The sequence below is a fragment of the Drosophila sulfurigaster genome, chromosome 3, assembly GCF_023558435.1.
Source record: "Drosophila sulfurigaster albostrigata strain 15112-1811.04 chromosome 3, ASM2355843v2, whole genome shotgun sequence".
In the NCBI taxonomy this organism is placed as follows: domain Eukaryota; kingdom Metazoa; phylum Arthropoda; class Insecta; order Diptera; family Drosophilidae; genus Drosophila; species Drosophila sulfurigaster.
The window spans coordinates 40685097-40701475 of NC_084883.1; the positions used below are offsets into that span (position 1 = coordinate 40685097).

The window sequence follows — 16379 nt, forward strand, 5'->3', positions numbered from 1 at the left end:
AATTGTCATTAAAATTGTCGTCCATAATTTCGACATTAAATACACACACACAGACACAGAGACATACACATACTTATGCACATGTGTGGCAGCTGGAAGCTGAAAGAGCACCAGAGTATGTAAATTGTGTGTGCTGACTGCTGCTCCTCAACGTATGCAACACTTTTGCGACTACAGCATAAATGCTGCCAAGAGTGTGTCTGGCTCTATGTATGTGTGTGTGTGTGTGTGTGTGGCGCGTGGTTAAAAAGTGCCAACGCAGCATGTTTTCAACATTGTTTAAATTTATATGGCAGACACACACACACACACATACACACATGACACAGCAAGCAAGCGAAGGACCGAGGACAAAGCGACAGCAACAACTTGTGCTTAAAGTTTTAAATTTACATAACTGAGTGCACAAGCGTCGCCCCCAGAAGAGGAAGACAACAGCGATAAAGAGCAGAGTATAGAGAGAGGAGTTGAAGTTGAAGACGAAGTCGCAGTTGAAGTTGATGTCGAGTTGAGTCGAGTCGAGAGTTGAGAGTCGAGGCAAGGCATTTACACTTACGGCAATTACTATGCTCATAAACTTCAGGAGCCGTCCCCAATCATCATTAGGCAGTGGCCATTACGTAATTATCGCAATCACAGAGCCAGAGTCAAAGCCCAACAACAACAACAAATATAAGAGAGGTGGGCATATAATTGAAATTTGTGGCGCAAGACAATCAGAGAAGAGAAAAAACAATTTGGAGTCAATTTCGATAAAGTTTTAGTGTGTTGAACGAGCGACGAACTCGACTTTCATTTAACGCTAATCACTTGCAGTAACGAAACAAAGCAAAACCCAAAATCGAAATGAAATGTGGAGCGATTTCGAACCGCACCGCATCGCACCGCAACGAACTGAAATGTAATGTAATTCCTGACTTGGCCAAATAATTTGTCTTCTTATCCGCCACAAAACTCGCTTTAGTTTTGTAGTTGGGTTCGTAGCCAGGTTTTGTGGGGGAGATTTTTGTTTTTGGCCAAGGTCAAATGGCAGCTGAGGCGGGTTTAGGTGACGGTTTTGCTTAATTAGAACATTCATTAATCAAATCAAAACCATTTGCCACCCCGTGTGGCAAGCAGCACAAGCGGCAGCAATAGAAGCAAAGTCTCAACTCGAGTCGAGTCGAGAGTCGGCAAAAAAGGCGGCCAGGAAACTTTTGGCGAATGGCTGGCAAACACGCACAAAGATATATACAACATTCGTTAGCTGAATGAGAAAATGAGGAAGAATGTGGCCAAAAAAAAAAGCGGGAGTAGAGAATGAGAATGAGAAAACGTGGAGCATGAGAATAACCAAATAAATTCAGTCACATAGAAAAACGACAGACGGCATAACAAAGCGGCAGAGATTGGAGATGGAGACGGAGACGGAGACGGAGAAGGACGAAGGACGAAGAAGAAGGACAGAAAGACGAACACAAACGCAAACGCAAACGTAACGCAGAAGCGAAAGCAAACGAAAACGCGAGGCAAAAAGCGACCATTAAAACACATTTGTGTATCTATTTTTAGGGTAAAAACCAACCAAACAAAACACAAACTCAAACAGCGGGCGGTACCAGAAATGCTAAAAATCCCCCAACTCCAACTCTGACTCCAACCTTCTCCATCTCCCCCCTCATGACAGCGTAACCCAAAACCATCAACAGCAAGAACAACAACAACAAAGAAATGGCCACAAACAAAACAACAACAACAGGAACAACAAGAGCAGAGAGCAAAAGAAAATGTTGTAGAGAAAAAGAACTTAAAACTACTTTAATTTATGGCGCACGCATTTCTGTGTTTAGTTCGCTCTTTTTCTCGTCCTGGGTTGATCCTGAGTTTTGTTCTTGTCTTGGGCGCCGCCAAAGCAATCAGTCAACAACATGAGCAGGAGCAGCGTTTTTCTTTCTCACCCTGTCTTTCCTCCTTTTTCCATCTCTTTGGCCATCCAATTCAATTCAACTCTGCTCACAATTCTGTATACTTCACTCGCTTGCTAATAACTTACAGACACGACAACTCAGACTCTGACTTAGACGCACTCAAAAAGAACTGCTTAGAATGCTAGCTAAAATTTAAACAGTCCTTGGCTGCTTTAGCATGTGTCAAAGAGCTAACTAATATAGTTGTTTAACAGCGAGTGGTTGTACAAAGTTATTATAATTATCGATATTGTATTTAGACATTTCTTTTAGCTTTGCATTTGATATTGATCTGGATAAAAATGAGTTTCACAAATGCATTTTTCGATTACATCTAGAATTATAACAGAAATGATAATATAGCAAAACTTGGAACTGTCTTTAGCAGCTAACTAAAAATATTGTCCATAAGCAAGTGATAGTAAATATATATTTAAATTGTCACTATTACATATTTAGGAAATATGTTTCAGCTTTAATTTTAATGTCGATTTAGATAAAGCTTAAAAGTTATTATATTTACAAATGTATCTCAACTATTATTAGAATGTTGTCATAGGGAAAACTGAGCTACACTTTATTTTCATTTAAATAAAGTATAAAATTATAGCAACAAATTAAGCAGACTTTAATAGTCAACTAATATACCACCTATTCATTAGCAAATGTTAGTCAAAAACTTATTAAAATAGTCAATATTATATTTGAAAATTTGTTTCAGCTCGCACTTCAATATTGATTTTACTTATTGCTTTCACTAAACGTTCATTAAAGCTAAATATATATTTGCTGTATTCAGAGCTAGAAAGCCATTCATATAGCATATGGAATATGGAATTCAGTTTCATTTCGTAGCTATCCTTAGATTTATTATGAGGCATAAATAACTAATAATAGCAGCTTTTGCCGTGCAGCCAGCTATCTATCTGAAAATATATTAAACTAAATGCTGCATCCTACTTTTGAATTAAATCGAGTCAAGTTATTCAGTTTAATTTTTGGTTTTGCTTTTGAATATTTTTTGGTAAATATTTCATTATCGAATTAAAAGCATGACAAATATTTTGAAGATACATTTTTCAAAAATCATTGCACACATTTTTGTTTAGAAAATTGGACCGTTGTGTGGTAAATATACAATTTGTATCGGTTTGCAACTAAATTCTCAGAAATAAAAAAATACTATAGTTATTATTGCCTGTACTAAAATTTACGATATATGCATTTATATTATGTTTTACAATATAGTTTTGTTTCATTTTATTTTGTTCATTTTCTTGTGCTGTTTTTCACTTTAAAATAAACATAATATATATTTTTTCCGGCAAGAGCTTTGTTTGCTAGCTTTGTGTCTATAGCATTTTGCTTTATAATTACACTACGATAATAATATATTTTCTGAAATTCAAACTCTAAACTTTGTTCGCTGCTGTGGTGACAGTTGAAGAACGAAAGCGAGAAAGAGACTTGAGGTCTGCCTGGCAGTTTACGAAAGTCAAAGCGATGCGGATGCGATGTGATGTGTCTCTGACTTTACTAGGCTTTTCAGCTGTGACATATTTCTCCCCTCCTCCCTCCCTCTTCCCCTCTTCTAGAGTTTTCTCTCTTACAGCGAAATGCGGCTGTCTCTTTCTTGTGGGCTGACAAGCGGGTAAATTATGCATAAGCGCACTACCAGCCACATTATGACGAGCCAGAGACGTACGGCTGATGCAGCAGCCTGCCAGGATTATGCATGACAGTGCGGGGGAGGTCGAGGGGGAAGGGACGGGCGTGGTAGGTAGTGTGCATAGCGGTTAGGCAGCTCTCTTGTCAACGTACTCATCACATTTCTTCGTGCAGTGAGTTTCCTCCTCTTCGCCATTTATGCGCACTAAAGCAAACAAACAGCAAAATATTTGTATGCTAAGCCAACACATGCGACGCTGGCAGCTGCCACTCGCCTCTCGACCAGCCGTTGTCCTCCCCCTCCTCCTCTTGCTCCTGCTCCTCCTGCTCCAGACTGCTCTTCCCTATTGCGGGCTCAAGTATTTTGCATTGCTAAGCAGAAATTATAAATCAGGGCAATTGTTGAAGATTTGCAGCCGCATAACAAAATTTGCGCAGAGACTGAGCACAGAGCAAAAAAAAAAAACAAAATTGTTGGATTGGGGATGCGTTTGGGATGCCAGATTCACAGATTCCCAGATTCTCCGTATGCCGAGACACCGACACCAAAAGCACGCACACTGCGGTCGTCCCGAGCGGCAGCCGCTTGTTGACTAACTGACTGACTAAGTGACTGACTGAGGAGAGAGGGGAAATGGAAGGGCGGAGAACGTGCGCAAGGCAGGCAAATATTTTAGCACAAGCACCCAAAAAGTGAAAAAAAAGAAAAAATAATGCAAAAAAATGAAAAATAAAATAAAGCAAAAACAAAAAAAAACAGCAACGCGCCAAAATGAATTTAACGAATATGAAAACAGTGAGGCAGACAGCCAGACAGCTGATGCCAGAGACGAGTGGAGAGAGTGAGAGAGAGAGAGAGAGAGAGACTCGACTCGAGCGAATTGAGATGAGCCAAGAGGGGGCCAAGCACTGAAATCATAATTTAATTTAACGTATTTTTCGTTTGCCAAAAGACAAGACGAAATATCGCACACGACCAGACAACCGACGGAGGGGAGATGGCCAAGAGCAGAGGCGGAAATAATGCGACGTTTAAAAGTGTAAAAGCCGTCAAGAAGTAACAACAAGAAAGCAAATAGTAAGAAGAATATTTTTGTGTTGTTTTTTTTTGTATGCTCGATTTTCGGGTGTGAGTCACTTTTGGTAATAGAATCGCAGAAGAAAACGCGTTTGCCTCGCGATTTTAATTTTAGTAATGGAAGACAAAGCAAGAAGAGACGAAGAAGCAAGCGAGACAATCAGAGACAGGCAGATAGACAAATAAGCTTAGCCAGCGTTGCAGCTGTTCAGATAGAAGTGAAGAAGCCAACTGCAGATGGGGAGAAAGTAGTAGCGAAGGGGAGAAGGGAGGGGAAAGAAAGAGGAAGCTGCTGCTGTTGCCTCTTGTAGCTGAGATTTATTGCGCCGCGTTGCAGTTTGAAGTTGTCGGGCCACATAAATCTGTCAGAAGAGTGAAGCTCTTTCTCTCGCTTGCTATGTCGAGTGGGTGCAGCAGGCAGCCATAGAGAGAGGGGAGAGGAATGGAGAGGGACAGGAAGGGAATTTGCTGCGTGGGCGATGCGCTGCAAAAATTTACACATGATTGTTATTATTTAACGTCGCTGCTGCTGCTGTTGCTGTCATGCGGTTTTTTAAACGATTTTTATTAGTGGCAACGCGTAAAGCGGAAATAACGGCCACGCGCCGTAAAGTAGACAACACACACACACATACACACAGACACAGACAGACAGACATTTGTATTCGCATGCGTATTTTCGTATTCATTCTCATTCACTTTTGCCATGCATTTTGCATGGCGTGCACGTAAATGACCGCCAACGATTTAAATTGTTACCTCCGTCTATCCTCCCTCGCTCAGGGTTTGCCTTGCGTGTTGTCTGAAATCAAAATGCATTACGTATACGCAATAAAAATTACGTATACGTAATGTGTGACGCACACACACAACGAACAGCGAACAGCAACTTGCTGCGACTGCAACTGCATTTTATGCGTGCCGCGCATTATCATTTAACATTTCCTGTGCACAAAACGGGCCAAGCAGGATGTGGCAGGATGAGGGCTGCTTCGTACACAAATGGAAATGACAAAAAGGGGCACGAGCAGAGTGAGAGAGGGTAAGAGAGGGGGAAAGCAGGGCAACGAGGTGATTTCGGTCAAATGCGCGTAGTTCGCAGTCATTGATTGGACGATTGAGGGTTGAGCTACAAAACTGACAGTGCACTAAAACGAAAGCTCCGCCGAAGGACAACAGAAAGAGGGAGCAAACTAGGAGTACAGAGGGAGCAAAGAGGGAGAAAAATGGAAAGCACAGAGGAAACAAAGTGCGACCAAAGTGTGTGTGTCTGTTTAGCTTGCAATCAAATTAGAATTCCAGCTGAATATTGCCAACTTTTATTTGCCAGAACAACACATCGAAAAAAAAAAAGGAAAATATATGTACGAACAAAAAAGGAAGCAAATGCACATCAAATGTTTATTAAAATTACGAAAAATCATAAAATTGAAACTTTGCTGCAGCTCGGAGACACTTTTTGCTACCCATATAAACAGCACAGTGCTCCACAGGCAGATTTTTATAGGCAATAGTCAACTGTGAGGTCAGTAAAAATGTTTATGGACATAGGAGACATAATGGAGAGCAACAGCAGAAGCAACATCAGTGCGACTTATAAAACATTTTTAGGCAACATTGTTCGCTTATTATTCACAACTACTTTGGGGGAGTCGTGGCAAAGGGGAGCAAGTTAATCGAAAAGTTATTGATTAAATGTGAAAGAAATTGCTAGAATTTTATAGATAAAATTCGTAACAAATTGTGACATTTTGAGATAAAAACGAAACTTGGTATTGCAATTTAGATAATCTCTTTTAAATATTCTTACATTATAAGTGAACAAAATCTATATTTTTACTCCATTTACTGACACTTAAAAATTCCAAGCTTTGATTATTATTTCTATACTCAGATAACTATTTCAAATGCGCAAGATATTGTTAGAGCTTTATTGATTAAATGCGTATCAAATTTTGACATTTTCAGATAAAAAACTATTCTGGCTGTTACAATTTTGTTAAGTTTTTTTGATAGTGGCTTAGAATTTATAAGCAACTTTGCGAGCAATCTGTTTTCATCATTACTTTTACTACTTTCAATGATACCCAAATATATAAGCTAAGATAACAATTGTAAATGTTTTTTTAAATCTTGTTTTTTTTTATAAATTCTTTGATTTTCATGTTGTTTTTTAGTCTTGTTGTTTTTTATGTGAAATTCAACAGTTTTTCTCATTATAAACTTTGCTCTTATTTATTTTCTGTCATCTTTCTTCAATAGTTTATTCGTTTCTAAGGCAATTTCAACAGCTTCTCTAAATGTCTTAGTTTGAACTCTGCTGCGATATACTTTAACTTTTATATCACTTTGCATTCTGTCTTTTGAAATCACATTTTATTAATTTACTATTGAATGTCACAATAACTTAGCTCTTAGCTCTACTTATAAACTATACACTTTAGATAGTTAAACTAAATCTTGGCTTATCCCTTCAAAAATTTGTATATCTATGCTCTTTATTCCATTTCTTGCAATTGAAATTATTTCAGCAATTTCTTCAATAGGTTTTTATTTCAATTTCAGTAAGATTCATTTCACTTTGCTTTGCATTTTGCTACCCAAATTGTTTTTTATTTGCTATGCTTATGCATTGTTAATGCATAATTCTGCTGCTTGGTCGAGGGTGAAAGCAAAAGTAAAAGCGCATTAAATATTTGCCAAGTGCCAGCCAAAATTTCCCTCACAATTTCCAATTTTCGGGCATTTTCATACACGTTTCGTTTTGGTTTTTCGTAATGTTTGTCTCTCTCACTGTCGACTAATCATATAGAACGCTTGCTGCGACTTTTGCGTCAATCTGTCGCACCTTTTGTGGCCTCGGCTCGTTTGTGAACAATTTGGCACAATAATATTGTAAATTATTGCGCATACGCCGCGTGTGTTTGTCAACGTAAAAAACTTTTGTCGCTTGTTTGTTTTTGTTCTCGTTGCCGTTGTCGTTGTCGTTCACGTTGTTGTTATTTGGAGTAGCGCGACGACGACTTTGCACTTTGGGGCCAAGATTGCCGGGGCCAGCTCATTTCCAGCGCAAATAAGCGTAAGTAAATTTATAAGACAAACAAACAAGCAGCAACAACAGCAACAAAAAAGTATAGGAGACTTGCTGCCAGGACAGGTGGTTGCCTGCAGCAGCATCTCTTTCTCGCCAGAATAGTCGCTCTCTCTTTTACTCTGTTGTTAGCAGGCGAAAGCCAGGAGAAAGCCAAGCCAAACAGCTTCAGGGCGGGCCACAGCAACTTGGGCAATATTCATTCTGCTGGCAAACAAACACGCAGCAGCAACAGCAACTACAACAACAACTACGACAACAACTACAACAAATATAATAACGCTTTTGGACGCTGCCATTTGTGGGCACCTCCTGCAGCTTCGCGTTAGTTGATGAACTTCGTGTTCAAGTTGTGTAGCACAAGAGTTGACGCCTGCTGCTGCTGCTCTTGCTCTTGCTGTTGGTGTTGCTAGCAACTAGAAGGAAGAAGAGGGGGAGGAGAACACTGCCGCCAGCTGTAACACTGATAGCAATTCCAAGAGACAACAGCAGCTGTAGCTTTGGCTGTAGAGGAGATGATTCAGCCATGGACAACAACGTCGCGCATTTCGTGAGTTTTTGTTTTTCTTTCAGTTTATTTTACTTTCGTGTGACGACTACAAGTGAGGGGAGAGGAGGGAGGCGAAGGCAGCTCTCCACTCGGTTTGATTTTATTATGTTTTTCTTTTGGCACCACACACACACACACACACATAGACACACCTAGCACTTGCTCGCTTTTTTGGGGCCACATGCTGCCAGCCAAGTTTAGCCCCAGCCCCAGTCTCAGCTTTGGCCTGCTGCTGCTTCTTTGTTATTTGACTACATTGACGAGGCAACTTGCAAAGCTCTGCGCTGCCCTCTGCCCTCTTGCCCTCTCGCTTCTTGTTGCTGACCTTTCTTGAGCGGAGGGAGAAGAGCAAGGGAGAAGGGAAGAGCTGAGGCGGTCGTTTCCCTTTTTACAAAAGCCGTTACAATATCAAGTTAATTGTTTGAAATAAGTGCCGCCCCAGCCTACGCCTGCCTACCCTCCTCCCCTCGAACTCCCCTCCTCGCTTCTCCTTGTGGCAGCTGCTCTCTCAAAGCGTTGCTTTTTGCTGATGTTGCGGTTTCTTTTGTGCCACACGCTCGCTTTCGGTGGCAACTACCCACATTTATAGTGTTGCGGTCTCTGTTTGCAGCCTCCACTTCCGCCTGTCTCCTTTCCTCCTCCTCCTCCCCCTGCCACCTTTCGCTACCCTTCTCTCTATTATCAACTGTTGTGTTGTCAACGCCAGCAGCCCCATTTCTTTCTTTTTTCGGTGTGTTCGTCTCTCGCTTTGGGGGAACTTTTTCCCCCGAGAGCCGCCACAAAATTTCACTTTGACTGACTTTGCAACAGTCGCAAGACGCAGAGAGAGTTGCCACAGTCTTCAGAGTGTTTTCGAGTGCACTTTTCCGTACAACTTGAAATGAATCTAATAACTTGCTTGTCCCGAACACACACACACACACACACAGATACACACACGGGGCACAAAAAACAATGGTTGTCTGACCAAAGCTGTGCAAAAGATGCTCGGTTGCAACTTTGCTTTTTGGCCGACTTGTTGTCGAGTGCTTTGGCATTTTCATTTTACGATACGATACGAGAGAGAGAGGGAGAGTGGAGTGAGGGCGTAGTTTTTCCTGCAGTTTTTGCAATTTTCTAGTTTCCTGCACTCAATTCAAATATTTTACAAGCTTCTTTTTTGGCTTAGTTATAAGTTGCGAGTTGCAAAAACGTTAACAGCTCCATTAGTGCAATTTATTTGTCTGACGATATTTCCTCCCACACTCTACTTCAACTCCCACTCAACTCACACACACAACGCAGATGATGATGACGATGATGATGCTGACAATGACGAGGAGGCAGGCAGCTTCAGCTAAAGATAAAGACAAAGGCTGCTTGTCAACTTGATTGTGTTTGCAATTTCATAAAATAACAATTCGCCGCCTGCAGCCTCAGTCTCCATTTCGAACTCCCAGAACTCGTCCTCCTCCTCACACATTCTTTAACCTTTCTTCCCCCCCCCCCCTGGCTCAACTCTCAACTAGCTTGGCTCTGATTGCCGCCGGTGGTTGTCACTTGGCGCCTGCTTCCTGGTAAGTAACTCGAATGGAATGCGTTTGCAAATAATTTGCAAGGTGTGGGAGAACTTTTTCCTCCCATTTTCTTATTCCCACCCACACCTCTATCTCCCTTTCTCATCTCTTGGCATGCCAAATTCAATTCACACACACAAAATACCCGTAATTCAACACCCCGGCAGCGAAGCCACTCCGCTGACTGATTGGTTTTGCCAGTCCTCAGTCCTCAGTCGTCAGTCGTCGCGCACTTTTCCCTCACTCAAGTCTGTCGCACACACTTCTTCTTCTTCTTGTTCTTCTTTTTCTTCTTGCACTTCTCCCCGCGGGCACATTGAAATGAGCTAAAAACCCGTAGACAAGCGCCTCCATCGGAAAGTTTCGCTCTCTCTGAGATTTTAGCCATCGTCGTCGTCGACATCTCAAGCGGCTCGTTGACATATTTGTATTGTATTCAATCGATGAATTTCTGCAGAGCCAGAAGAGTGCGGTGCTCAGAGTCAAGGCTGCCTTGCTGCCTTGCTGCCTTTCCCCTTAAGGGAAAATGACTTATTTTCTTACGCACACATTGAAGCAGCTCAACGCTGAAACGCTGCCACTGAACACTGAACATTGAAACGCTGAAGCGCTCAATGCTCTCAACGCTCAACTCAAGCGCTTCAGCTGGCATCCTGGATGCTGGTTGTTGGCTGGGGTTGATTGCCTCTGTGCGTCGACATTCGTCCTGGCGCAAAAGCGAAAACAGCCAAGGAAAAAAACGAGAAAAAAAATAAAAAAAAAAAAGTTTGCGCCGCACACACACACATTTTTTACTTGGCTGCCTGTCGACTTTGCCGTTGATATTAAAATTTTAATAAACCCACGCACGCTGACTTCCCCCTTCCGTCTCCCCCTTCCGCTTGCTCCCCCCTTTAGCTTGTTGCACTTGACGGAAACGCGTCAGTTGAGATGTGTGTGTGTGTGCGGGTGTGTGTGTGTGTGTGGCACGCACATTTCGATGCGGCGACGCGTAAAACGAAAACGTCGTATTTGTGTGATTGCCTCAACTCCGCATTCCATCTTCTACTTCTGCTTCTTCTTGACTCCCACTGCTTAGTCCCTCAGCTGGGGATGCTGACAATGCCAGCCAGATTTCTGTATGTGTGTGTGTTTGTGTGTGTGTGTGTGTGTCGCACGTGAAACATGTTGATAAATCAAATCTCAACGCACAGTCAATGCCAATGCCAATTTGGCTGACAATTGCTTTTGGTTTTTTCTGCTTTTGATTTGCGGCTTCCTTTTTTTTTTTCTTTCTGTGCTCTGTTGTGTTGTGTTGTTGCTTTTCCCTTGGTCTCTGCTGCTCTCCATATGCATGATAGCTAATTGCTTGTGGCTACAGCCATCACTCCACCGCCCACTTCTACTCCAGCTCCAACTCCTGTTCCATTGTGACAGTTTTATGGAAGGCAGGCGTCGCCTAAGCCCCTCAAGCAGCGCTTAACGGCAGCTGGCAGCAAAAAGGACAAAAAGCAAGAAGCTTGGACTTTGTTGTTGGCTGTGCTTTTGTAAGCAGTCGGATGAGTTGTGTTATTCGCCAGCTGATCCACTCGCAAATAAAGCACACAAAACAACAACGAGAACAAACACCTTAAGTGCACACAAAAAAGAAAGTCGTTAAATATATATTTAGAACTTAAACTTATTAAATTTGAAAAAAGAGCGCAAAGATTTTCACAACAAACAAAACACTTAAAACTATTGCTCAAAAATAAAAGAAATAAAACCTTTCACATTGAATTCATTTTATTGCGGAGCTTTCTCGATAATCCAGCTGCCTTTGGCTTGTCACAAAAAATTGGCTTTGCGGTCTTTAAAAGTGCCAGAGCCAAATGGCAGTTAGAGCCCAAAAGGCAATGGCAAAACTGCCGAAATTAAATCAAATCAAATAAAATAGTTAGTAAATAATAAAATAGTCGAGAGGTCGAGTTGAGTTGAGTTGAGTTGAGAATTGAGAGCTAGGCTAGGCTAGAGCTTCAAGCTTCAAGTGTGTTGTGGCAGTTTAATGCTCGTTTACGTTAGCCAGCTTTTATAGCCACGGCAATAGACGAGAATTTTATTATAGAAACGTCTTCAGGTCTCTTGCAGGCTCAACATTGGCATCGGCTCAGTCATTGGGAAGGCAGTCAACAAACCATTAAACTCAAGTGTTTACCACAAGCCAAAGTCACTAGACACAAATCTAAACTGGCAGTTAGATAGAGCTCAGAACGAGACACATAAAGAGAGGGAGAAGCCTGCTCTCAAATGTGGATGAACATGTGGGATAAGGATGAACATGAGCATGTCTCGTTCTTGGTGTCGTTTTCCTTGTCGTTGTCGATGTCGTTGTAGAGCAGCATCAATAGGTGTAGCTGACAGTGCACATTGCACTCAACTCGACGGTGCAAACTACTTCTGCTTCTTCTTCTTCATCTACTGAGCAAGTTACTCAACGAAAATGTTTTTCATGGGACGTGTTTTGAGGAGGTGGGGGAGTAGAAGACGAAAGCAACCAAATTTATGGGCCATGCTCGCATATTTGATGAAGAATTTTGCCACTTCAGTTTTTGGCTGACAGCCTTAAGCATTGTTTATGGCCTAAGCTCGGTGTGATAACAAATCAACTGAGCTTCTCTCATGACTCAGCTGATAAGCGTGTTCACAGCAATCTCCATCAATCTTTAAACATCTACACCAAACCACATGGCAATATAAAAAGTACTTTAGCAGCGGCTGGTGAATTGCAGAAAGATATTTTTATATACAAAAATATTTAGTTACGACAATTTGCTTTTTCTAATATTAAATCATTTTTGAAAACAATGATTAAATTTTGATTAATTTTAAAGTGTTTGAATACTTTATAGGTTAAACATTTCATAAAATATTTCTATATTATTATTTTAAAAAGTTGTTGACTACTTTCTAATTTATTATTTCAATTTATTTTCTTATTCAAGTGAATACTATAGTTTGGCTTTGTTTTTATATATGTTAAGTTGGCATTAATCAAGTAGAATATATTGATTCATATCTTTCAGTATCTAACAAAATTTGCAATTATTAGGCTGAACAATTTTCCTCTCAAATTGTACTCTCTAAAATGTTTTCTTTATTATTTTCTTCAACATAAAAAAGGCTGTCGAATATATTGAAACATTATTTTTGAAAACAAATTTAGTATCATACACAGAAATATCAATTATTTTGTTAAACAAGTTTATTTTTAACAACTGCAAAGTATTCTTTCAATTTTCATCTTTTAAATTTGTTCGCTTTTATTTTATAGTTTCTTCGACATAAAATAATGCTGCTACCAGTTGAGCTAACTAATAATAGAACTGCTGAGATCAGCATGGAAAAAGAACTCCGCAACCACCACAAAAACTATTTCATGGCGATAGAAAGCTATTATTTGAATCTGCGAATAATTATGATTTATTAAAGTCTTATGATTTTATGCAAGTTATCAAAAACTTTTCCCAACGAAATTGATGACTTTTTCGGCCAAACTAAAAGTTTCAATTATTTGATGGACTTTTAACGATGCGCTCTCGCTCGCTCTTCGAAACATAAAGTTTCGTTTAATTTTAAAATGTTGACCTGCAGTTACGAAATTTCGAAGCAGATAAGATCCTGCGCCTTCTGATTTAACATCATTTGTGTGTTCTTTGTTTATCACCAACCAAAACAACATTTGAGCGCTTATTTTTGTTAGCAACTTCCGTCAAGTTTATGGGTTAAATAGAGTCATAGACGAAAAGACTAAAGCAACAACGGCAGATACCAAATGTTGAGCCCAAAAAACCGCACTATAAATATATATATATATATATATGTATAGAACTTAGAGTATATATTTCAACTTATTTATGGCCACTTTTCGATGAGCCTTTAGTCGCGTTTACAGCACTGCTATAAAATTTATGGGACCATCCAATGAGGGTGAGAGAGATGGAGGAAAGTAAGGTGTGGGAGATCGGTGTTGTAAGTCGCTTTGAGACACGCGAATTGCCAACGCGTCACGTTTATATAGCGAGCAAGCGGGCGGCGCTGCGTAATTATTTTTATGACATTTTTTGTGTGTCCAGTCCGTGTTGAAGTGTTGGCGTTTGCCAAACAAATTAAAAGCAAATTATAAGCAACGATATTATAAACAAGCGCAGAGCACAGAGCACAGAGCACACTGCAGATGTACAAAGGACTCTATCTAGAATTTTAATTTCTTTGTTTTGCTGCCCCTCGAGGCGAGGTGCACACACTTAAAACGATTTACTCGCAAAATCTTCTAAACGACACGTTGTAATGAATGGCGAACAGGTGAGAAACGTGTGCCCCAAGCGGAGCTGAAGTGGAATGAGAGTGGACATTTCTTTCTCCTCTGTTTTTTTTTTTTGGAGCTGGCTGCGAAACGTGCCTGACGTTGGACATAAATTAATTTATTGCGTGCGAAGCGAAATATGTAAAAATAATAGCATAAAAATAATTCATTGCATACTTTTTGGGGCTGAGGAGGTCAGCAACCAAAAACTTTCATTCACATTAATAATTACGAACACAAAATGTCTGTCAAGGGCAGCAGACACAAAAAAAAGGAAAGAGAAGTAGAAGAGGGAACGATGGAGATGGATTACTTACAACGAGCTTCTTTGTTGGAATTGTGGCGGTTTGCGCTGACAGCGACGTCGGCGTCAAAGGCGGCGCTGCTGCTGCCGCTGCTGCTGTCACTGGCGGACTAATCGCTTTAATTGTCGCCGGCGCTGGCAGCGTTGGCAACGGCGGAAGCGGCGGCGGCTGCTGAAATAACTCCGCTGGCTGCTTCACGTAAAACAGATTTACTCCAAAGTGTGAAATTTTGATTGAATTTATTGCAACACTTTCGACAGGAAAAATGTGATTGCTCTTTTGTTGTTGTTGTTGTTGCCGTCAAAAAGAGCGCGATTCTAACTTGTTGTTGCTCTTGTTGTTTGTTGATATTTGATGTAGATGTTGATGTTGATGTTGAGCTTGTGTTATGTTTTTTATTGTTTGTTGTCGCTGATGTTCGTTTCGTTGTTGTTTTTAATCGCTAAGATTTTTTGTTTTGCTTTTATGTTTGTTTTTTTGTTTGTTTGTTTATTTCACAACTAATTGAGAAGCTCTTGAAATTGCCGTGTTTACCTAAATTGCATTTGTTTATACTCTGGGTTTGTTTATGTTTTGTTTTGTATTTACTTTTTTACACTACTAAAGCTCAAACGTTAGACAGCGCGTTGATAAATGTTTCCAATGTTGATTAAGTTTGATTGCACTTGAACGCGTTGCGAATCACGTGAAAAAATGTCGCTAATATTAAGCCCAAAAAACGCGTCTCGTTCTCGTTCTCTTGTTTATCGTCGTCGTCGTCGTCTACCGAAAATTTCGCCGCTATTGACAATAAAATTGAACTCAGTTGTTGTTGTTGTGGTTGTTGCGATTGTTGCTTTGGTTTGTTGCTTGCTTTTTTAGAGCCGAGTGCTGAGAATTCAGAGAATTGATTTCCTTATGCTTTTCTTTCTTTGTATTTTCTTTTTTGCTTTTTTGACTTTGGTTGTTTTGTTGGTTTGTTGGCTGTGTGTTTTCACTAGGCTACTTTTGCACGGCTAAGGAACAGAACGCAACGACTGCTGGACTCGCTTGTCTGATAACGACTGAAGGACTCTCGCGAATTGCGTAGGATTTTTAGCAACAGCAAAAGGCGTCAGGACAACTACAGCGACAGCTACGTCAGCGTCGACAGCGACTGCGGCAGCAGCAGCAACAGCAACAGCGACAGCATTTCACTTCTGGCAGCGGCAGCGCAGAAGCATTACAACAACGGAAGCAACTAACAGCGACACACACATGGCTAGAAAGAGAGCGAAACATTGAACGAGAGGAAGCGAGAAGCAGCGGCAACAAGAGAGGCAGAGGAGCAGAGAGAGAGAGCGGCAGTGAGAGCGAGAGCGGGCTCCACAGCAGCAACAGCAGCAATAGCAGCAGCGACAGCTGAGAGAGAGCCGAGAGTTCGTCAACACCCCCACACACGAAGTCTGTTAAATGCTTCTATTAGATGCGGGCCAATGACCAGGGTTGTCAACGTTTTGCTAAATTTAACAGCAGTTACTTTAGGTTGATCAGCATAGCAGAAAATATTGTAGAGTATTAAGGAAGTAAGAGGAAATATTTTAAAATATTATTATTATTTTATTATATAAATAAAATAAGAATAGATAAAAAGTACACAGAATTGACTATTCAAACAAAATAAGGATAGATAAAGAGCACACAGAATTTACTATCAACAACTATTTTAAAAAACTTCATTCTTCTGTGAGTGACACAAAAATCAAATCTAAAGAGCTAAAGATTACTGTGTCTTTACCAATATTAAATGCTTATATTTAATTGGTGGTCATGACGTTTGAATTAGTATGCTATATATAAGTTTTAAGTATTCCAGTAAATAATAAAATAAAATGTATTTTCGAGA

The 16379-nt window shown here is 40.4% G+C and overlaps 1 protein-coding gene across 8 annotated transcripts in view; it reads right to left on the reverse strand.

Moving 5' to 3' along the window:
• LOC133841326 (RNA-binding protein Musashi homolog Rbp6) overlaps nucleotides 1-16379 on the reverse strand; it is a 227264-nt gene that overhangs the window by 84115 nt on the left and 126770 nt on the right. Inside the window, exon 1 of one of the 8 annotated variants that reach the window (XM_062273727.1) lies at nucleotides 14528-15557. The exons of the other annotated variants lie outside the window; for them this stretch is intronic. The gene's annotated coding sequence lies outside the window, so the exon portion shown is untranslated. Of the gene's footprint in view, nucleotides 1-14527; nucleotides 15558-16379 lie in introns of those variants that run through there. 8 annotated transcript variants of the gene reach the window in all.